The 24,003-nt window shown below is 36.8% G+C and overlaps 1 protein-coding gene and 1 pseudogene across 1 annotated transcript in view; both read left to right on the forward strand.

Moving 5' to 3' along the window:
• STX8 (syntaxin 8) overlaps nt 1–24,003 on the forward strand; it is a 268,178-nt gene that overhangs the window by 104,055 nt on the left and 140,120 nt on the right. The window lies entirely within an intron of this gene.
• LOC144457963 (proline-rich protein 11-like) lies at nt 7,037–8,345 on the forward strand (annotated as a pseudogene).

A 24,003-nucleotide genomic window follows, 5' to 3' on the forward strand; every position in this document is an offset into this window, starting at 1 on the left:
TATAATGTTCTCTGTCTCTTGTTTGATCATAAATTCTTCTGTTCTCCATAAATCTGACAGGTAAACTATTCCTTGCTCTCCCAATTTGCTTATGGTATCAGCCTTTATATCTAAATCGTGTAAGAAGGTACACCTTTTGACTTTCAGTATTTGGGATAACTTCCTTGTTTTAAGTGTTAATGCAGTCAGCTAACAAGAACATTGGAACACAACAGTCTGCCTTATTTAGTCAGACCTTGGATTCACCCAACCCAATTAATTGGCCTTTGAAGGTAGGATATTTAAGATTTGCAAAGGGCTTTCTTCATAATAGCCCTGTTAGGCAAGTATTTTAAGTATTTTCACCTTGTGGTACTTACTGTTGTGGAAATTGATTCTTTAAGAGTGATTTATCCCAGGCTAAGTAACTGTTAAGTATCAGAGGATTTGTCACATCTTTATGGTGATTCCTTTTACAATTCCCTTTAGTATTTCCTAGAAGAAGCCATCCCTCCTTCCTTCTTTCTTTGATTTCAGAATTTGTTCACTGGGTGGATTCAAGTCTGTCCTCTGCAGAGATTCTTTTTTTTTAAATTTTTTCTGATCACAGCTTGGACCACAGCCTTCTCTCCATCTACTCTGGGTAGGTTCTCTCCTTTAATCATCAGACAGCCCTCTGTATTCCTGTAGGACCCCCAACATAGATGGATATAAAATGTCTAAAATAACTAAATGATGAATTATACAGTAGTGTAAAATCCACTTGTAAGTGTATGATGGAGAGTGGAAATGATAGTGGGATTGAAGAGCTTTATGATGAGTTTGTTAGATGGTTTGGCATAGATGATGAAATCAAGGATGTTAGAAAATAGATTCAGAGGTAAAGTGGGAACCAAGTTATGAAATCATTTAGGAAGATAGAAATGGAGAGATAGGTGGGGGAAGTAATTGGAGAAGGTTGTACAATCAGTTGTATAGAAATCAAATTCAGATAATCAAATGATAATGGTAAATACGTGGCCTGGAAGTGGTGCTAAGGAGCAAGAAATAGGTTGCTTTTCTTCTTCCCTCATTAGAGGCTGAGAAAGGCAAAAAGGTGTAATGGGAAAATGTAAAACCTTGATAGAAATAGTGGTGATGTGATGTCATCTAGGTGAAGCAGATTTATGTTAAGGTAAGAAGATGAGAAGAGAAAGTGAGGTAAAGGTTGGCATTAAAGGGAGCTTTATTCACAGTAGACTTTTTAAAAGATCAGTTTAATTTTTTTCAATGACCTGTATAAAGGTATAAGCATTATAGATGTGATTTTGACCTGAAATAAAAGAGACTTAATTTCTGGGAATATAGACATGCTATTCTCACTATACATGGCCCCGGTCAGCCTTCTGGATACTGTATGCTAGAAAGGATGAAGTAATTAGGGTATTTAGAGGAGGGCAAGCAAAATAGTAAAGGTCTTAAATTCTATGCCGTATGAAGATCTGTTGAAGGAATTAAAAATGTTTAACCAGAAAAATAAGGCTCCTGAGAGCCTGTGAAGAGAAATTCCACTGGTTCTGTTTGTTCCCAGAGGGCAGAAGTTGTTGCTGTGTATGCAAGTTGCCTGGAGGCAAATTCAGGCTTTGGTTCCCAAAAAAACTTTCTAATGATTGGTATGGGCTGCCATTTATTGTCTTTACTCCATTTATTGAAAGTCTTCCCAAATTTTTTTTTTCTGAGGTATTTTGTGGACTGCATGATCTCTGGGTTCCCTTTCAACTTTGAAATTGTGTGATTGGGAGGGGAAAAGGGAAGGACCTAGTAGAGAAGTGAATTGAGGGTGGGGGGGAATAGGGGAGGAAGAGTTTGTAGCAGTTATGAATAATGGATTATCAAAGCAAATGTTAGAAGTCAGGGTAGAGGGTAGAGGGTGGAGGCTTTTGTTAGTAGCTGGAGGAAGAACCATTCACAAGACAGAATCTTTTTGTTGAGGAACCAGCATCACTATATATAATCACAAAAACATTTTTCATGATTTTTTAAGGAGAACTTTGAAAAATTGTTAGTTGATTTAGATATACAAACAGTATCAAGACTAAAATAATTGTTTTAGTAACCCACAGAAGGCTATGTTGTTATGTTCTTAGCATTTGGTTATATCAATCAAGAATAGTTTATTAAGCACCTACTATGTGCCAGGAACTGTGCTATTCTCTGGGACAAGTAGGAATAGTCTTTCTGTTAGAAGAGGTGAAATACTTGAGAAATACCTCACGGTAACCTAGATTATCAGAGAGGATGAAATGTTCTTAGATGATACTGAAGAAATATCATAGATCTAGGAAGGAACTTCAGAGGTTATCCAGTCCAACCTGAACAACATCACTGACAAGTGGTCAGCCAGCCTTGGCTTGAAGACTTTCAGTAAAGAGAAAACCACAACTTTCCATTTCTCTTCAATACCACTCTAATTTTTAGGGGTGGTTAGCAGTGAGAAATCAATGTTGGGAGGTAGTCCAGTAATGATGAAAATGTTACAATACAGAAAGAAAGTCTGTTTCATCAGTGATATATAACAGAAATTCCTTTGTGGAGGACAAACCCCATGAAATATTTTCTCAAGCCTTTGAACATTGCAGAGACTCCTAAATAAGATTCACAGACACTCAAAATAGGTTGGTAATTTACACAGGAATAAACAATTGTGTGGGGATCAGAACACTGGAGATTCATGAGCAGTTTTGGGCACTACTGTTAACCAATCCCAGAAAAAAATAGATGAGTTGTGATTGTTAGTGATAGGTTCTGGGTAGAGGCAGGCCAGAATAGAAAACTAGATCAGCCACAGTGGCAGGTTGTAAAGGTGGCAGTAGTAGGGGGGGGACCCAGAGGTAGGTACTGCTTCTCAAAGGAAGTCCTCAGTTCTTTATAAGATGATTAAGAATAAGGTAGATACTGTGACATATGAAAAGTCTGAGAAACATAATTTCTGGGTAATTAATATAAATTTATTAATTATGGATAGGTAATAATTAATAAATGAGGTCAGTGGCACTTTGGGAACCAAAGAGAAACTTTGGGGGCCACTGAGAGTTTTAATACCCTTGGAAGAATGGGTGTTTCTGACAGGTAGACTCTGGTTAACAATTAATGATAGAATGAGTATTGTAATGAGAGTTGGGCTTATTCTAATAAGGGGTTAGGGGACATGACTTTGATTATGTCATCTTTACTCATCTCTACCCAGACCAGCCCTACCTCAGGCAATCTAGAGGAAGGGATATACTTCCTCCCAAGCCATTATGTCCCAGCTGGGTGGGGTCTCTCCCAAGATTGAGGACTGAGTTAACCCAATCTCATCTATCAGCAATGTCCTTCACAAGGACTGGGCTTTGAATGAGGAAATAGAAAGGGAAAAAACCCTGGATCGCCTGATATTAATTGATCATTAATATAGGAGAAAAATAAGCTTTACTCTCAGTACTCACTCCCTTAGGAATAAAAGTACTAAGTAGAATACCTGGGCCAAAACTTAGGTAAGTTACTGATTGGAAATCAAAGTCAGAAGGGATAACAATACAAGATCTTGTCCATTTCCTGGAAATAAGATCAAGACTAGCAACAAGGTTGACTTGATCTTAGGCAGACTAAATTATGGCTGCACCAGATCCTTGTATTTTTTCTTTCCTGGGTCCAGATTGGTCCCAGAGCCCTGGGGTACAACTACAGCCTGCAGGTAGGGGTTACAAACAACTTCAGTTTGAGACTTAGGTCTCTACCTTGGTAAAATCTTTTTTATCCATGCACTTTCTTCCTATCCCTGCTGCCACCACTTCTTTATCATCAGCCGTTTGGATCACCACAATACCACCTTCACTCTCTTTCCTTCCCATCTCTAGTCAGTCCTTTATACCCCAAACAAACTAGTCTTTCTTTCTTATACACAGATCTCATCATCTCTCTGCTTGAAATTTGCTACTGGTTCCTTATTGCCTACTGAGTAAAGGCCAAATTCTTTAGCTTGGCACTTTAGGCCCTCCAAACTCTGGTGCTACCAGCCCTTCTAGCTTTATTTCATATGACTTCTCTTATGAACTTTGTTTTGTTTTTTTGAATAGAACTTTGATTTCATTGATTTAGGGAACTCCCAGTGTGGAAACTCCTATTATTAAAGCAGATCTGCAACAGTTTTAATGAGTAGCTTGGGGAAATGAGAGGTTCAGTGACTTGCCCAGAGTCATACAACTTGAATATGGCAGAGGGGTGACTTGAACTAAGGTCTTTCTGGTACCCCTGAGCTGGCTATCTCCATCATCGGATGTGAGGAGGGCCCTAGTTGGAGTTGGCACCACTGCCTTAACCACCACAGAACTCCTAAGAGCACACCTTAAATCTTCCTTTCCCCTTCTCATTTTCTCTTCTTTGTCCAACACTCCCTATCCCTACTCTGCCAGAGGAAACTGAATCCTTCTCCATTCCAGCCATTAGACCCACTCTCCCCTTCCCAGTGGTGGTGGACTGCTCCCTTCTATACTCTATGCAGAGTATCCCAGTCTATCCCAAGGACTGTTGTACCTTGCCATGTCCTCTGTCATTGAACCATATCCTCCCCGAGACTGAACCTGTGTGTGTGTGGTGTGTGTGTGTGTGTGTGTGTGTGTGTGTGTGTGAGAAGTCTCTCAGAGTGTGATTTCTTTGAGGGCAAGGACTGTCTTCTCTCCATTTCTAACACTTATCATACTTCTTGGCGTATAATCAGTGCTTAATAAATGCTTTTTCAATCATCGATATGCCCTGATTCCTTTATGTACACTATATTCCAGCCAGATTGTATTATTCATCATTCCTTCTATATGTCTAACTGCTTTCTTATGGATGGGTCTTTGCTCATGTTGTTCTCTATCCCTGGAATAGCTTCTACACTGTTGCTGCCTGTTGGACTTCTTTAAAGGACCACCACCTTTAAAGAACCAAATTCTACCTTCTACATGAAGAATTCCCTGATCCTATAATCATTAATTACCTTTCCTTTTTCTGACCTAACACAGCATTTCAGTTACATTCAGGAAACATAGTCATTTGTCTTCACCTCTGAAGGCATTTTTATATATTGTTACACAATTTCTGTAAATCCACGTAGAAGACTTTAAGCTCCACTAGGGCAAGAACTGTATCTAAACTTAGTATCTCCCTCAATATTAGATAGTCACATATTAGGCAAACATTTATTAATGTTCACTAGGTAAATTGATATTATAGAAAGGATTATTACATTGTATGGGAGGTTATACTAGATGACCACCAAAGTTACTTCCCACTCTTCAAGATTCTGTAATTCCAAGTTAAAGTAAAAGAAGGAGGGGAGTTTCCAAGGAAGACAGACACATACACATTCAGGAATACAAGGCTCAATCCCGGTAGTCAGATTGAGGAATCATGTAATGATTTGTTTACCTGGTGATTGGGAGTAGCAAAAAGTTGAGGCATACTAGCAAGCTTCAGTGTGAGGAGGTTGAATTGGATGATCTTTGAATTCTGTTGCAGCTTTAACATTCTGTCAGTTTATAAGTTTGTTAGATAAATAGAGAGTTAATATTTAACCGTGTTCTTTATAATCTAGCATGCATTTAGTACTTAAGAGTGAACTTAACCATAATTACCAGTATCCTTTAAATAAACTCTTGTATTCATTCACTGAGAAAACAACTGTTGAACTCATAACTATTTCAATGTTTCTTTTATGGCCTTAGCTAAAGGGTAATAATCCCCTGACTCCTTGTTCTTCTGAGCATTTGCTTTCACCTCCCCTACATCCATCCCCAAATCTGTTAATATTAGCCTGATGAATGGATCCAGATTCACAGCAGGATGTCACAGCTGTACTTCATAAAGAGACAATCCTCTTGTTGATGATTCTTTTATGTTATATATATATATATAAAACAGGATTCATAAAAAACAAAGCAGCTGCTTTGACCAATTCAACAAATGTGTGGAACTGAAACACATTTAGACAGATGAGTGAATCCTGTGATGTCTGTTCATCATTTTTCTATTTGGTTATTCAGGTTGGTAATTCTAATACACTAGAATGCATTAAATCAGTGGCCACATATTTTGGATCAGAACTTGGTGAGAGATTGTAGTATTAGTCACCTTATATTTATTTTAAATTTTCCACTTAGAATGCTTTTCATATAAGCTTGTCCTAACTCTTTAGAGACATGATTTATGCTTTATAATCCCCCAGGGAATGTAAGTATTTTCATATTTATTGCACTGAACAGCGTTTTGCAGTTGCATGCCTGTCCTAAAGTCAGTTTGTCTCTGGAAAAGGGCACAAGAATTCTGACCTCAGCCTAACATTCAAACAAGGAGTCAGGGCTTGAAAAATGTGAACAGATTATGTTTGGCCTGTGGAGCAAGTTCCATTTAAATATCTGAACCAGAGAGAAAAACAGCTGGTGGGAGGCAGTATTCAAACAATGATGCCTTTTCTTCTGTAAATCCATCTAGACCCCCAAGCTTCAGAGCCTGGTCATACAGGCAAAAATCCAGAAGTCTCCAGCCAGGTCAGATTTTCATCACACTGTTCTTAGTTTTTGAATTTTTCTTCTTCACTCTGATTGTGTACTGACTACCTTCTGGGTTCTAAACCCATGCTAGGAGTGGAGTCACTGTCCCTTGGGAGCTGACAGTTTAGTTCCCGTATCAACACAATTAGGAATAGCATAATTAAAATTTAAGAAATAGATAGAGGGAATTCACTCATACATTTCGTTGCATTTCATTCATCCTAACCCCAATAATCTCCCCTACTCTCTTGTCTCTTGCAATTTCTGTCTCTTTCAGTGTCAGAACTAGAAGGGATCATTAATTCATTCAACAAACATTTGGTAAGTGTCAACACTCTTGTCATACACAATCCTGGTGTTTCAGAAGATAAAAATAAGTGGTTCCTATTTTAAAAGAGCTTATGTTCTATTTGGGGGTAAGGTAAAATAATGCAAGCAGATTAGTAAGAACAGAATATTTACAAAATAAGTAGAAAATAAGTTCCTGTGAGGGAGGAAGACACTCTTTCCCTATTCCAATCCATCCTCCATTCAGTCACAAAATGCAGGTCTGACAATGTCAGCTACCTACTCAATAAACTTGTGTGATTTCCTGTCATTTTCAGCATCAAATACAAAATCTTCTGTTTGGCATTCAAAACCCTTCACAACTTGTTCCCCCACCCCCCTCAAGTTTCTTTACATTTTACACTCCATGTACTCTTTGATTCAGTAACACTAGCCTCCTAACTGTTTCAAGAGCAACACACTCCATCCCTTGCCTCCTGGAATTTTCACCAGCTCTCTCCTGCTTAGAATACTCTTCTTCTCATCTCCACCTTCTGGCTTCTCTGGCCTCCTTAAAGTCCTAACCATTGGAAGCCTTCCCCAGTCCCTCTTAATTCTAGTGCCTTCCTTTTAATTATTTTCTTTTTATCCTGTATTAGCATGTTTGTACCTCTTTATTTGCTTATTGTCTCCTCCATTAGATTGTAAGTTCCTTATGGGCCGGGGCTGTCTCTTGCTTCTTTTTTCTGTCCCCAGTGCTTAGCGCGGTGCCTGACAGATAGTGGGTTTATTGGTAGACAGGACATTGCCCAGACTCTTGTTTACCTCCTGGGGCTCTTATGCTAAAAAAAAAAAATGACCGAGCACAAATATTGGAGAAGAAGGAAGTTGAGAACCAGAGCCAGAATGTTATTCAAAAAAAGAAAAGCTAGTCCTTCTGATACTATTCCATCTCTTCTCCTCCTTCCCCTCCTTCATCTCCTTCTTCATCTTCAACTCTATCTCCACCTGAAAGGATGATAAATACCCCTCCCACAAACACAGGTTGTGGCCAAAGTTGACCAACATTAGCTTGGAGCATCACGTTTTCCAGCATGAAAAATTCAATGAAATTGCTAGTAAAGAGGGTGTGGTCTTTCTATTCGTGTGGCCAGAGCAGTATTACACAGAATTTAGAGATATTGAAGGACTGCCTTATTGCCATCCTTTTTCTACTTCCGGGAACTCAGCCTGATCAAGCAGCAGGTTGGCAAGCAGGAGCATGAATTCTGCAAGCTCCAGCAAGCACTGAAGATCTCTTAGACCCCTGCCTCAGGGCATTCCTCTTGCCAGAATTGGCATAGAACGTGTCATTGGAGGGCTCGACGACCAGAGGACCTTGCTCAAGCTCAAACCACTGTCAGAGAATCAGCATCCAAACTCATCTCCCTGAAACCTCAGTCCAGATTGATAATCACTCGAAGCGAAGGCCAGATGGATCGGAGAAGATTTTTTAGGAAAGTCAACAAAGATAGGAGCCCAGGAGGAACCCCCTCTCATCAATAAAGAAAATAAAAGGCCTTGCTGTGAAAGTTTCAGCGGGCTCACCTCAATTAAGCCCACCCCAAGCTCCATTACTTTCTCTCTCGCTCTCCCTTTGCTTTTTGGTGACTTGTCCAGGCTCACAGAGCTAGTAAGGGTCAAGTGTCTGAGGCTGGATTTGAACTCAGGTCCTCCTGACTCCAAGGCCAGAGCTCTATGCACTGTGTTATCTAGCTGCCCAACTTTCTGCAAACAGTTTTGATGGATAAAATTGATGTCAATGATTTGAAGATAAAATATTAAATAGAAGTACTCAAATGTCATTTGTAGGGATCCCAGAAGCCCATAATTCATCCATTGTGTTAGACCGTCTACACAGCATGAAATATAGATCTAAACATTGTCCATTTGTTTCAATTAATAAACATAACCAAATAGGATATTAGGGTATTTTTGCCTTTGATTGTCTAGATGATCAGTTAATTAAATATTTGTTATATCCTTTCTGTAGTTTGTCATGATGGAATATTTTGAGTGACTGACTTAGATCCCATTCATTTTAAAAATACTCATTTGTAATTGCTACATTTTCCACTCAACAAATAAATAGGGGTTGCAACCCTACCTACCAAACAGGTAAGAGATAAGGAGCCTGATGGCCTTAAAAGGTAGAATACACCTCTTCCACTATCTTGTGTAGCCATTTCTAGCTCACTATTATGCCCTAGCAATCTCTTACTTTTCATATTCCATATTCAAGAAGCCAAAAGGAAGTTTCATGTACAGCCCTGATAGGTACTAATGAAAAATGAAATGGGTTGTAAAAAAACAAAACTTGTTGGCTGTCCTTGTAAAAGTCAAGAGCTAAGGGAATGCTTATGGAGGAAACAGTTCATTTCTTATTGCAGAATGTTGTTTTACAAGGCATAAGTGAAGTTTACAATAGTCCTGTTATGTACTGTGTTCATTTTACAAACAACTTGCTAATTCATCAAGGATGAATACTATTGTACCTCTTTGGTTACCAAAAAATTGAAAAGGATCTATAATGTGTATTCAGAGTAAAGGTTCTGTAGATATCTAGTAACCACATAGGTGTATGCAAATACATATATTTGTAAAGCTGCTACCGTCATCATACCAGTATTAAGAAATATTACATGCTCCCCAGGTTTTCTTTTCAATTTTTACTAAGCTCTTACTATAGCTTACATTGTATTTTTCATAATAAAAAAATGCTTATTCACTTACTGACACTGGCAATTTGGAGCGTCAGAATGAGCCTTATTTAGGAGGCTGTATTTAAGCTGAGCTTTGAAGGAAGAGAACTTAGAAATCATCTGTTAGTATTCTCTCATTTTACAGATGAAGAAACAGTCTTGCTAAAGCATTTCTGCAGATTTTTGTACACTTACCAGCAGTTTCCTCATGTGGTGTATAGTTAAAAAAACCATTGGAACTGATTTCTGAGGCGCCCCCCCCTTTTTGGTTTTGCCACTAATAAGATATGTGACCATGAGAGTAAGTTAATCTCTCAAAACCTCAGTTTTTCACATCTGTAAAATCAGGATAATACCTACTCTACTTGCAAGACAGCATTCTTATAAGGTTCACATGAGAGAATGTATTTGAAAGTACTTTGTAAAGCACTCCGCAAATGTATTCAGTATAAAAATCTGTAATTTATCAATGTGATTCCTCCTTCCATTGATTCAAATGACAAACTTTTGTGCCTGAAGCATTTGTTAATTGGAAGCCAGCCTATTGATGATTCTCTTCAAGCTTAGCCAGGATAATGCTTGGGCCCAAATCCTGGTCTGCCTGGTGGGATTTGAAAAAGCTTGTCCTCTATTGGCAGTCTTACTACTACCCTGATTCCTACTACCTGCTACTACTGCTATGATTGTAATCCCACCTAGTGTTAGCATTCTGCTCTCTATTGTTCTGTTTCTTTGTTTTGCAGGAGAGTTTGTAATGCACAGTTTGTGCAGATGTGCTTCCTAGTGAACTCTCCTGAAGAGTTCTAAGATTGAGTACATTATAACAGACACCTTTAAGGTTAGTATGTTGTCCTGGTCACCTAGATAGATCCAGGTTTTTTGGACTGATGTCAGAATAAATTATGCCCCTCTTATCCATTGGGATACAAGGGCTCCAGCTTTTCTAAAAGCGTAGTCATGCTGCTACCTTTTTAATCCAGGTTTACATCACTTTGTGCTTGGATTATTCTAGTAGCCTTTTAACTGGTATGCCTTCCTCTAGTGCTGTCTGCTCACTCTAAACTGTCTCTTCTACCGTCATCACAATTTTTTGGACTGAACCTGTGATTTCATGAGCATAGGAAACTTTCATTGGGGAAAACCCATCTCTCAATGCATATTAACACCAACTTGCAATTTAAAAGTCTTTGGGTGTTGTTTGGGATACTGAGAGGTTAAGTAACATTCTCAGGGTCAAACAGATATTAAATATATGTCATTGATATATGTGAACTGAGGTTTACCTGACTCTGTCCTCTGTGCCATTTTGACTCATTGACATAGTAATTTGCTAAATGACCAATTTTATCGTATCATTCCTTCAGTATCCTTGAATTGATTCAAGAATAAAGCCCAAATTAAGGTCCTCTTTAAGGCTGGGTTAAATCTGTCTTTCTAGCCTGCAGAGTGTTTTTACTATTCCCCAATCATGTCATGTATATTTTGATTTCCAAATCTTTTCTTATTCTCTTCCCTCCAATAGAATGCCTTTCACCTCTAAGGCCTGTAAGGCCCAGCTCAAGTCTCACCTCCTACAGAAAGCCTTTCCTGACTATTCCAGCCAATAGTGATCCCTCTGTCCTCATAGTGCTTATTTCATTTTAATATTATTAACTGTCTGTTTTTTTTCTTTTAAATAGTATTTTATTTTTTCCAATTATATGTAAAAATAATTTTTAACATTAATTTTTAAAATAAAATTTTGAGTTCCAAGTGTTCTCCTTCCCTTCCTCCTCCCTAAGATGGTAAGCAATTTGATTTGATTATTCATGTACAATCATTTAACTGTCTGTTATATTGGTATTTTTAATTGTTAAGTTTTCATGTGTGCATCTTCTTTTTCTAGTACATTATAAGCTTCTTGAAGACAAAAATCCTTTTTTTTACACTTCTAGATGACTTGTACTTAGTAGACATATTCCTTGTAATACTTTTTGAGTAAAGGATTGAGTGAATTTAAATTTACTGAGTGCTAATTATATATAGGACACTCTTCTTTTCACTGTGGATAATGAAGACAGGAGTATTTGCGGGTTCTATGTCCTAGAAGAGGTGAAAATTCATGCCAGGTCCCAGACCTGCCAGATGATTGGCTCTCTAAGACCCTGAAAGAACTGTGACAATCATCCCATCCCCTTTGGCAAAAAGGGCTCTGAGTACAGAGAAGCTTCATCACAGAGAATCTTAGTGGTGGTCCTTCTAGGTTTATGTTTGTTTTTTCCCATTTGATGTTGGCTTTCACAGTTGTCTTTTTGATTCTTTGGATTATGTCCTGTTTGGTTCAGTGCTGTTTACCTTGGTCCTTAATTCAACTACCTAGTATTAGATTTTCATCTGATATTTTGATGAAAACTCCTGATTATCCTTCCATAACATATATCGACATACCATAACATATATCAGCATACCGTTAACATATATCTAAATGTGTCATAGGGTACATACATAAATAGGAATTCTTTTAGCTTTATGACAGCTTTATGGATGTCCAGCTACAGGCACTAACCTCATGATTATGCCTAGGTTGCTTTTGCCCTTTCTCAATTTGGCCTTTGCTTCCCTCTGCTGGTTATGTATAGTGGTATCTTAAGCAGTTCTTACATTTAATCCCATAATTCCCAGTTTAGAATGCAGCAAGTATAGAAATAAATTCTTCCTGTACTATTGGGCAGCTTACTAGTTTTTTGTTTAGTTTGCCCTGTTCACTATAAAACTCCTCTTGCTTTGAGCCACAGAGATTCCAACAAGTGCAAAGAGATAAGAAAATTTACTTGTGGGAGCAATAGCAGATATGACCACCAAGAAATAGTGTAACTTACGAATGACATTATCTTACATTCAGAATTCCTGTAACTCACTTATTTTCAATTGACAGTTCAGTCATTTGTGGGAATTAACATTTTAAATGCCTGTAGTAATTGGCATCGATTTGACTATTTATTGACATTTCTTTATAACCTGATTATTTCCTAATAGGCAGTATTATCTGCAGTTTTAGTATCTGCCCATTAAGTGAAAAGTGGTACTTAATTGTGGCTGTTAGGTCTAACTGTAAGGATTATTTAACATTTGTATAATTAAGAGAAAACAGTAATGTAGCACATTTCTTTTCAAGAATAACTCTGTGCCATAAAATATGTATTAAATACCTACTGTGTGTCAAGCTATGATGTATTAGTGAGTCCGAGATTCATTCACATTCTGCACACAGCTAATAAGAAATAGTGTAGTCCTGGTGACTTACTGTCTTGCTTTCTGACATCTATCATAGCTAAGTATGGAGAGTTTTAACAACTAAAAGTTGGCCAATAATAACAATGACAATTATTATTATAATAGCTACAAGTTGTATGGTACTTTAAAGTATATAAAATGCTTTATCTGTGTCATCTAACATTGATCCTAACAATACTTAAAGTTGAGGGAAATCAGGCTAGGAGAGATTTAATGACTTGCCCACGTTAGGGTCTTTCAGTAGGTGTCAGAGAAAGAAATACAGCTTTATTTGGCAATACTACCTACTTGCCTCAATTCATGCAAATGAATTATTTAGTCACGTCAGCATCAGAAGAAAAGAAAAATACAGAATGAGCCTATGTCTTATTTGTCCCTGGTTAGCTTGGACAGTGCTGTCCAAGCTGTTTTGATCATTCACTCCATCCATTAAAAAAAATACTAAGTGTCCGCCTCAATTTATGTATATTTATTTCTAAGTTATATACATGTACTACTATATATTATCATAGCTGTTATAAAACACACAGTAAAAAAGAAAAAAGGGTAAGATAAAGATGAAATAATATTTAAAATTATTTTATGTATGAACAATACAAAACCTTTTATGCTCAATAAAACTAATAATATTTTAGTAAGAGTGTTTTGATTTTCAGTCATTTTTTAATAATTTTATTTTTAATGGAGCAGTTTATTTTGATACTTTCTTTTTATGTCTGTCATAATTGAAAAAGATAACTCAAGGGTAGATAGATCCAAATGGAGGAACTACATCACTGGTTGAACTTTCTAAATCATGGGTCTGTGCCCAGAATTCTCAGCCTCATTTCTGTCTCCTCTAGCTTCCTTCAAGTCCCAACTAAAATCCACCTTCCAAAGGAAGCTTTTCCAAATTCCTCTTAATTCTAGTGCTTTTGGTCTGTTGATTATTTCCTATTTATCCTGCATATGGCTTGTTTGTATGTATTTATTTGAATCTTGTCTCTGTGTTCCCTACTAGGTGGGTACTCCTTGAGGACAGTGACTTTTTGCTTTTCTTGTCTGGGAATATGCATAAGTTCTGGTACATAGTATATGCTTAGTAAATGCTTGTTAACTGACAGATTGATACTTATTTTTTAGTCCCATTCATCAAGAGAAGCAACATGGTTTAGAGCAGAGCTGCACAACTTGGCAGTAGATAGGGGCCAAAATTAAAATAGGCTAAACTTCTTTGAGCCACAGATAGGTTTTTAGTAGCTCACTTTCCAAAGAAAGGTATAATTAATGATTAAACTATTTTGTAAATAAACCATATTTTAAAAAAAGAGAAATTTCAATTAATATCAATTAATTACACTTATTACTTAAGTTTTTTATTTATCATGGAATCACATTAATGTTAAAAAATATCACTTTGCTAAGCAGTACAAGTTTTAGTATATTTTTTAGGTTTTCTTACTGTTTACGTTTAGTTAATGGAATGTATTATATTTCTTGTCAGCAATCAGTACTCTGGAATCATGTTTCAAATTGATTTCTTTGGAAATCTAAAAACTAACCTTAGTAGCTGCCTCATTTTCTGAGTTTACTTTCTTGGAAAACTATTGTTCCCCACTGAGATTTTTCAACAGTTGGATGCTTTAATTTGTTTTTCATTGGTGTCTAATTTGCTTAAGTCAGAATGTTTTGATTCAAAATGGCGGCAGAGATTGTATTTTTTTGCAACTGTTATTACTTTTAGGCAAACAAGGCATACTATTCTGTTTCTCATGTAAGTAAACAAGTATCTATTTGTGCACTCCAGATTAAACACTATGTTCTGATTCGATCTTCCATTTCTTTTTATCACCCATTTTACAAAGTCATCCCCAAAACTTTAATGTTAGAAGCAAAATACTCCATAGCAACTGCTCACATACAAAGAAATACTAAGTGTCTGGCGTTGGAGAGAGCACCGGACGCTCATGTAACTTGGAGGTTGACTGCTCAGTGAGGTAGGGGAAGAAGCCCTCACGTTATTGCCTTGCATTGCATAGCAGGCATCAGCTGCGTTGGCATGTGTCTGCACTTACGTTTGTCCCTGTTCAATGCCAGCAACAACTGAAAACAGTGAAAAGACTCACTCCTCTCAGACCAGAGACAGACTGACAATGGTTGGTTGCTGTGGGTCACATGACAAACAGGCTAGAGTATGCAGTGGCAACCTACCCACCAAATTACATGAAGGGCACAATAGTGACCAATAGAAGGTCTTTTAATCTGGGCATGGACAAAGCACTCATTACATCTTTGCTTTTTTTCTTGAACATTCTCAATGATTTTTGTGGGTCTCCTGAAATACTTTGGCAGGCCTCACGTGGTCCGTGGGCCATATGTTGTGGAGGTCTTGTTTAGAGGGTTCAGGTCCCACCTCTGCTACTTCCTGGCTCTGTGACCCAGTGCTCTCTTTAAGTCCATAAGTTTCAGAGAAGGGGAAGCATTGTGCTGATAGAGGGAGTTTCCTTGTCTAGGAGGTTCTTCTACCTGTGAAATCACAGTTTTAGTCCTTCCCCTTGTCCTCCAGTTAGTCAAAGGTTTTGCTTGAAAATCAGCTAGTAATTGTCCATTTTCTATGAGTTAGTTTTTGCAGACTGATTGGAAATTATTTACACACACACACACACACACACACACACACACACACACACGTGTGTGTGTGTGTGTGTATTATTAAGAGGAATTAAACTCCACTGCAAGTCTTCATTTTGAACCTTTTTAGACAAGTTCATAAAATAAATTTCCAACAGGGTACATTGTTTTTGGCTAAAAAAAAATTAGTTTTTGAATGTCTTGTTAATCATGATATAGCTTTATGCTATAATTAGCTAATATCTTAAGTGAAGGGGAAAGAGAAGGGAAGGGAATGCACATTTATATAGTATTTACTATGTGCCAGGCACTATGCTAAATGCACTTACAAATATTATCTCATTTGATCCTCATGACAACACTGTTAGGTAGGTATTATGATTATAACCTTATTACAGTTGAAGAAGCTGAGGGAAACAGATTAAGTGACTTACTTAAGGTCACACAGCTAGTAAATATCTGAGGCTGGATATAAACTCAGGTCTCCCTAATTCTAGTCATTGCTCTATTCACTGTGCTAACAACTGCCTCCAAGGCCTAAAATATTCTTGATTTGTCTTTAATGATACTGAATGTGAATCTGTATTTTAAATAATATTGATAATTTTGAATTTGTTTGATTACTTCTTATGATATCTAATTAGATTGTCATTGTCAATGTGGCTGACATATTAATAGGAGAAATGTCATCTCTTGACATTTTCTTCTTCATGTAGGCTTACAGTATTAGTATTATCTACAATGCATGGTTTCTTTACAGGAGTCTTTTTGAGCCACTTATCCATTTTGTTAGGGTTAGTTTAGTTTAAACTAGATAACATAATCTGTAAATATTTAACCAGACATAAGCAAATTGCCATATGTATCAATGCATTGAAAGTGGAAAATGAATTAGAGCACCATTGTCAACTCTGCATTGTAATACTCCCACTCATGGTATCTCATGTACCACATATTACATGTTAGCATCAGGTATATGGACCAAGTGAAGGTGCCTGTATTAATCTGTATGTTCAACTTTGTTAAAGTTTAATTTATTATGTCTTTAAATAAAAAATTAATAGAAGTTGTATTGCATATTTAAAAGTAAAAGGAAGCATCATTTCATGGGACACAGGTATTTTTCTCTGGTAGTACATGTGATGAGTGTAATCAAATAAATAACAATTTAGATAAGTAGAGCTTGCACACCAACATTTACTGCAGAATAGAGAAATTCTTACAATAATAACAATAACGATGATAAAAATAATAACTAATTTTATATAACACTTTAATATTTTCAGAGTACTTTACGTAATAATCTTTATTGTTCTTATAAGAACTTGATTAGACATTCCAAATTGAATTAGCATATTCTTTATACTTGCTGACTTCATTGCAGGGGGATTGTAAGGAACAATGGCAAAAAAAGTTGGAAAGTGAAGTTTAGGATCAAGAATAAAAGAGCCAGAGCTTCCTGATGCTGTGGTGGATAAAGTGTTGGTCCTGGAATCAGGAAGATCTGAGTTCAAATCTAGCCTCAAACACTTACCAGCTGTGTGACCTTGGACAAGTCATGTAATCCTGTTTGCCTCAGTTTCCTCATCTGTAAAATTAGCTGGAGAAGGAAATGGCAAACCACTCCAGTATCTTTGCCAAGAAAACCCCAAATGGGGTCATGAAGAGTCAGATATAACAGAAAATGACTGAACACTGAAAGTTAGTGTTCCTTGTCACCAAAATCCATTGCAAATGTTCCTCTGTTAATGCTTATCTGTAATGAGATTCTAGTTTAGATTTTGAGAGTGTCTTTTCACACAGATAGGTACTGTCAAATGCTGATATCCATCCATGAACATATAATTTTAATTGAGCCAAAAGGCTACTAGTGTTAAACAAGTTAATTTTCTCTAACACATTTCTTTGGCTTCTTACTGCAATAAAATAGAATTTAATTATCTTATCATAGCTAAAAGGTTTTCTTTTCTTCTTCTTCTTGCTCCTTGGAAACTTATTTTGGTTGCAGCCTCATTTTCACTTTTTTTTTTTTGAAGAAATTCTGCTGTGCTAAGATATTCCATTTAAAAATTTTTTAATTTTTCAAACTGATGCTTTGCTGTGAGTTGAGGATATTGCAATGAATACTCAGTCTGGTAATGCTGCCATATGTTATATTCTTTTAACACAGCAATAGTGTTATTGCATAATAAACATGTACCTTCAAAGTGTGATATTTGACATTTACTTCTGTTGTTTTGACATGATGGGCATGCATGCAATGGGTATAAAAAATAAAATATAATCCCTCAGCATGTGAAATGTGTGGCACTCGATATGCTGTTAAATTATAACTGTGTCATCATTATTTGTACAGTCTCTGTTGCAACTTTCCAGCTTTGCCAAGGTAGATAATATATAAATGGGTGAGTGTGGCACTATTCCAATAAAACTTTATGAAACTTGGCACTTGCTAGCTGTGTAACCCTGGGCAAGTCACTTAACCCTGATTGCCTTGGAAAAAAAAAAACCGAACAAAAAAATCTTTATGGACACAGATATGAATTCATATAATTTTCTTGTTAGGAAATCTTCTTTTAAAAAATTTGCAGTCTGTGTAGAAATAGTCAGGGAGTCTGTTTGGGGCTCTTTTTATATTTAACTTTAGAACTAATCAGGAGTCATTGAGTGAAGTTGAGGATGGGAAGGGGAAACATGGTCAGACATACAGTTTAGGAAAATTACCTTGGCAACTGAGTGGAAGGTAGCTTGGAGTGGTGAGAAACTTGAGTCAGGGAGACCAATTTGAAGGCTTTATCATGAGGTCCTCAACTAAAGTGTGTGTGGAGAGAACAGGACAAAAAATTGTGAAGGTAAAAACAAAAAGTTTTGGTAACAGATTTGAAATACTAGGTGAATAAGAGTAAGGAATTGAGTTTGCCAGCCTGGGAAAATGTTAATTAAGAGCTTTGAGATTTGAAAGAAAAGAAAGAATATGAGTTCTATTCTGGACAGGTTGAGTTTGAGATACATGCAGAACATTCAGTTTGAGATATCCAGAAGGAAGTTAATGATAAAAGATTTGCAAGTAGAAGATAGCGTAGAGTTGAATTGGTTCACCAAAGACATGGCAAAGAGAGGAAAATATAGTCAGTGCAGGGGACATGACCTGGGAGAGAACAAAAGGGTAAAGAGAATATTGATCATGGTGAGTATGAAGAACAGGATTAGGTATTGTAGGACATAGGGAAAGATGTCAACCAGTGTATTAAGTATACCCCCAGTTTTCTATCATCTTAGATTTGACAAACCTACCAACTAAGCCTTTATCTAGATTATTGACAAAAATGTTAAATAGCACAGGACCAAGCACATATCTTCTGGGTTTTCCCGTATCACCCAAACCAGTGACCTCCTAATACATTGAAATTGAACCATTAACAGCTACTGGCCATCCAACTATTTCTGAATCCATTTGTATTATCAGCTAGTAATAGTTTTGTTAAAAATCCACTTAAATTATATCTACAGCATGATTTAGTAATCATATCATCAAGTAAATGAACTTGGTTTGACATTACCTATTCTTGATGAAGCCAAAAAGGCTCTTTGTAATAACTGTTTCACTCTCTGGATGGTTACTTCCCATCTCTTTGATAATTCATTAAAAAAGGTGAAGTCAAGCTCCCCGGACTCTAGTATGGTAAACTCATTTCTCTTTACTTTTTAAAAAAAATTGGGACAATATTTGACCTTTCCAATCTTGTGGTATCTCTCTTGTTTTTCATGGTCTTCCAAATATGACTGAGAGTACTCTGAGTGATCACAACTGCTAGTTGTTTTTGTTAATGGACAGAAATCAATTTTTTCTCCCTCCTTTGCTCCCTCCTAACCTCTTTGTGAAATTAAAAATAAAATCCTTGCAACAAATATGCATTGAAAACTGATGAAGAATGAAATGTTTGGAATCAAGAGGCTCATTTATACAACCCTAAAAAACAAGCAGCTCCAAAAGCCAGTAAGGACTCTGATCAATGTTATGACTATCCATGATTCCGGAGCACTGATAATCAATCAATTGTACTGTCCCATCATTTCATTGTTGTTCTCCTTGATATAAAAAACTGAATCAAAAAAGAGCCCATCATTACCTCAGGGTAGAAAATGAAACATATATTTTTTGAATATATTGATTAGATTTTTCACTACCTGAGGATATAGTTCATCTTCATCAGGTGATGGCCTTGAATTGCTCAAGGCCATCTAGATGCTCTTGTACTATCTCCTTCCTTGTCTTAGGGACCAAATCTCCATTACTACTCATTATTGTCCCATCACATCCAATGTGAAGGTTGTTTCCTTGGCATAAAAAAAAGAATCAAAATAAGAATCAATCAGCCTTGCCTTCTTTCCTTTTTTCAGATTTTCCAGTCCATCTACCCCAAGCAAAAATCTTCTTAATATCCTTACAATTCCACCAATCTGTTTTTTTAGTCTCCCTAATTCCTCTGCATCCTCTTAGCCATGGACTGTGGTCCAGTTGCTTTCACTGATTTGCTTCACCTACCAGTCTGCTCAATTGTCTTTATCCTCTCATTTCTCTTATTAGTTTTCTTACTTGCTTTCCCTTATCTTTCCTGCTACCTTCATTTTTCCTTCTTGAGTCTTCCTCTTCAGTTCTATTTCCTAATCATTCTTGTCTTTCTTTTACCTTTTTGTAGAGATAATCTCAAAAGGAATGCACTAAATTTAAGGAGGATTTGCAAAGGCTTCTTGTAGAAGGTGAGACTTTAGATGAGACTTGGAAGAAGCCAGGAGATGGATACGAGGAGAGAGAGAACACCAGGCATGAGGGACAGTCATTGAAATTACCAAGAATTTGGCTTAAGGAGGAAATAACATACACACTCAATTGGGTACGGAAATCTATCTTACCCTACAGGAAAATAGGAGGGAAAGGGATAAGAGAGCAGGGGCGGGGAGGGGGGTGAGATAATACAGGAGAGGGCAGATTGGGGAAGGGGGTAATCAGAAGCAAACACTTCTGAGGAGGGACAGGGTCAAAAAAGAGAATAGAATAAATGGGGGGCTGGATAGGATGAAGGGAAATATAGTTAGTTTTTCACAACATGACTACTATATGGAAGTGTTCTACATGACTACACATGTATAACCTGTATCAAGTTGCTTGCCTTCTCAGTGAGGGTGGGTGGGGAGGGAGGAAGGGAGAAAATTTGGAACCCAAAGTTTTAAAAACAAATGTTAAAAATTGTTTTCACATGCAACTGGAAAGTACACTATACAGGTAGTGGGGTATAGAAATCTATCCTGCCCTACAGGAAAATAGAAGGAGAAGGGGATAAGAAAAAGGGGGGGAGATAGAAGGGAGGACACATTAGAGGAAGGGATATTCAGAATGCTCACCTTCTTGCAGGGGAGGGGTGAGATGTGGAGAAAATTTGGAACTCAAAATCTTGTGGAAGTGAATGTTGAAAACTAAAAATAAATAAATTTTAAAAAAAAAGAAATTACCCAGAGCAGGGAAGTGGAGTGCCATGTTCAAGGAACAATAAGGAGACAGTAAGCCCCAGGAACACAGAGTTTGTGGAGGGAAGTAAGGTATAAGAAGACTGATAATGTGGGAAAAGATCAGGTTACGAAGGGCTTTAAAAGCCAAGCAGGATTTTATATTTGATCCTGGAGGTAGCAGGAAGGCAATGGAATTTGTTATGCAACTGGATGGTTAACCTATTTAAACTTTTTCTCAGTACATATGTCTTGGACAGTGGTCAACTGAGCCTAGAATTAAATTTGAAAGGCAGTGTCATAGTGAATAATCCCATGTTGGACTAGGTCTCAGGAAGACCTGGGGTTCAAAATCCACCAGTGATACTTATTAGTTATGTGACCAAAAGTAGTCAGTTATCTTTTCTAAGCTTTAGTTTCTTCATCTGTAACATGAAGGAGTTGGACTACATGGTCTCAAAAGACCTTTCTGCCTCTAATCTATGATATTCTCCCTACTTCAGTTTGCTCAAATGTAAGATGGGAATAATGATTGTACGTACCTGCAGAATTGTTGTGGAGATTGAATGATATAATATTCATAAAGTGCATAGCACAGAACCTGGCACATAGTAGGTTTTTAATAAATGCTTGCTCCCTCTCTCTCCCCCAGATCTCCATCTTATTAGAGACCATGCCATATGAGGTCATTTGAAGAACCAGGAGAAATAGTGATATCCAGATTGCATCTGGGAAATTTAATTTAATTTAATTTAATGATCCCAAGCTTTCCCCTGAAACGAAAGCTCGTCTTTAAATGTCAGCATCTATGATTCATGGAATTCTGCAAATTCTGATTTATTGACATTGTGAGCCAACCAAAGGGCAATGAAGCCATCTGAAGTAGGTTTAAATGGGTTGCATCTTATTAGCAATGACTACTTGTGTATGAGAAGTTGAATTTTTAAAAAATCATCAAAGAAATATATGACCAGAAAGGGTGGTTGACGAGATATACAGTGAGCATGGTGGTTAATAGATGTATATCTTATATCTCATACTCACAATATGAAGCCCCTCTGCACTTTTAGAATACCCCATTGAGGAATACTTACGGGAGGTTATGGAAAAGGATTCTACTAGATTAGATATGGATGAGTAGAGATGTAAGAATATAGAATCTATTGAAGAAATACTTGTTCAGAGCTCATTGGTAGAACTTGGAGGTGAAACAATGTTTAGACAGGGTTTCACTGAAGGAAATCTTTCAGTGGTGATTAGATCTAGGTAAAGAAAGAAGAGATAAAATGAACTGGAATCAGTTGCAGTCCTGATTTTCATAGTAAAAGACATTTTATGAGTCTCAAAGGATACTTCTTCAAGGAGTTTAGGATAGAAAGTTTGATAATGAACCTCTCCTTAGGGAAGGACTGTGTCTGTGATTCTTTCTGTATAGGACTTAATTACTCTTCTGTTCGTCTAAATTCAGCAAACTAAAAAAAAAAATTAAATTAAGTTCCTACTGTGTACAGTGATGTAATAATTCCTAATGGAGAAGCTTTTAGAAACAGCTAGGTGGCACAGTGGATGGAGTGATTTGAGACTTGTAACAGTGAAGGGACTTACCCGTAGCAGGGAGACCATAGGTCTGCTGAAGTAGTTTTAGTTGGATCTTTTCTAATCAAGCCCCTTCATAATTTTGCTTTGCTGGTCATCTTTTTCTTTTGTGCAGATGTTGTTATCTCTCTCAAAACTACTATTATTTTATTTTGAATATATTATGTATGTATTTGTATATCTATATGTTCTTTCCCTCTTAACCCTCAAATAGATTGTTAGCTCCTTAAGGTGAGAGACTGTTCCATTTTTGTCTTTGTATCCCCTGGCATATAGTAGACACTTAATGAATACTTGTTGATTATGTTTCAGAATAATAAAAGGAGCTGGCATTTATATAGTACTTTGAGATGCTTTAATTATCTTGCTTGAGTCTCACAACTCTCTGAAGTCAGTGCTACATATTTTTCTCATTTAACAAACAAGGAAACTGAGGCTGCAAGAGATTAAATGGCTTGCCCAGTATCATACTACTACACTACTAGTACCGAGGCATACTAGTGCCTAGTAGAGATTCAAAACCAAGTCTTCCTAATTCTAGGCCCAGTGCTCTATATGCTGTGCTATTGATGCTTCCTCCTAAAAACCATAGCAAAATTAGTTTATCAGCTTTCTCACCAAAAAGGGTGAGGGAGACTGGAGTGGAGAAGGGAAATAATTCTAAGAGTAATGGGAAAGCTGTAGTCAGGATTATTGGAGAGAGGGTAATGTGGTATTAAAGTAGGGGTTCTTAACCCAGCATTCATTTTAAAATATTAAAATATTTTGATAACCGTATTTCAATAAAATTAGTTTCCTCTGTAGACGTAAAAACATTATTCTGAGAAAGGATTTGCAGGCTTCACGAGATTACCAAAGGTGTCTCTTGACACAAAAAAGTTAAGAGCACCTGTTCTGAAGGGATAATCAAATGTTCTTTACAGAGTATCACTGAAGGAGACAAGGAAGGGCTAGCTATGGAAAAGTTGAGTTCTAGAGTAAGACTTAGGTAAAAATATTTGTTCATCAGTTTAGGATAAAAATTAAACTCAGGCCAAGACAAATAAAGTAAGGAACTAAAAGGAAAACCATTTTACAATTTTGTAGTAGTTTCAAAATGGTTCTTTTTACTTATGTTTTTAAAATGCTCAAATAAGAAATTATATTATAGTGTTTAGGGAATAAAGGGGATTCATTTGCTTTAAATAAATACCATCTGGAGCCAGAGGTTTGATAAAGGTTGAAAAAACCTGAGAAGTCATCTTTAGTCAAGAAAAATCCTTTCACCCGATAAGAGAGAATATGAATTGGGGTGGCATGCAGTCATGATTGCTAGAATGACTTTATTCTGAATAGAGGAAAATAATTTAGATACAAAACAATGGCAAGGTGTTTGTGGGTCTCTTTTCTAATAGCTGTGGTGAAAAAATACAATATAAGGAGACCAGATTCTGAACAGTTGTTACAATCTGACAGAAAAAAAGTTAACATAAGCTTTC

This window comes from Phascolarctos cinereus, unplaced genomic scaffold, assembly GCF_003287225.1.
Source record: "Phascolarctos cinereus isolate Bilbo 61053 unplaced genomic scaffold, phaCin_HiC Scaffold_5;HRSCAF=322, whole genome shotgun sequence".
NCBI classification, from domain to species: Eukaryota; Metazoa; Chordata; class Mammalia; order Diprotodontia; family Phascolarctidae; genus Phascolarctos; species Phascolarctos cinereus.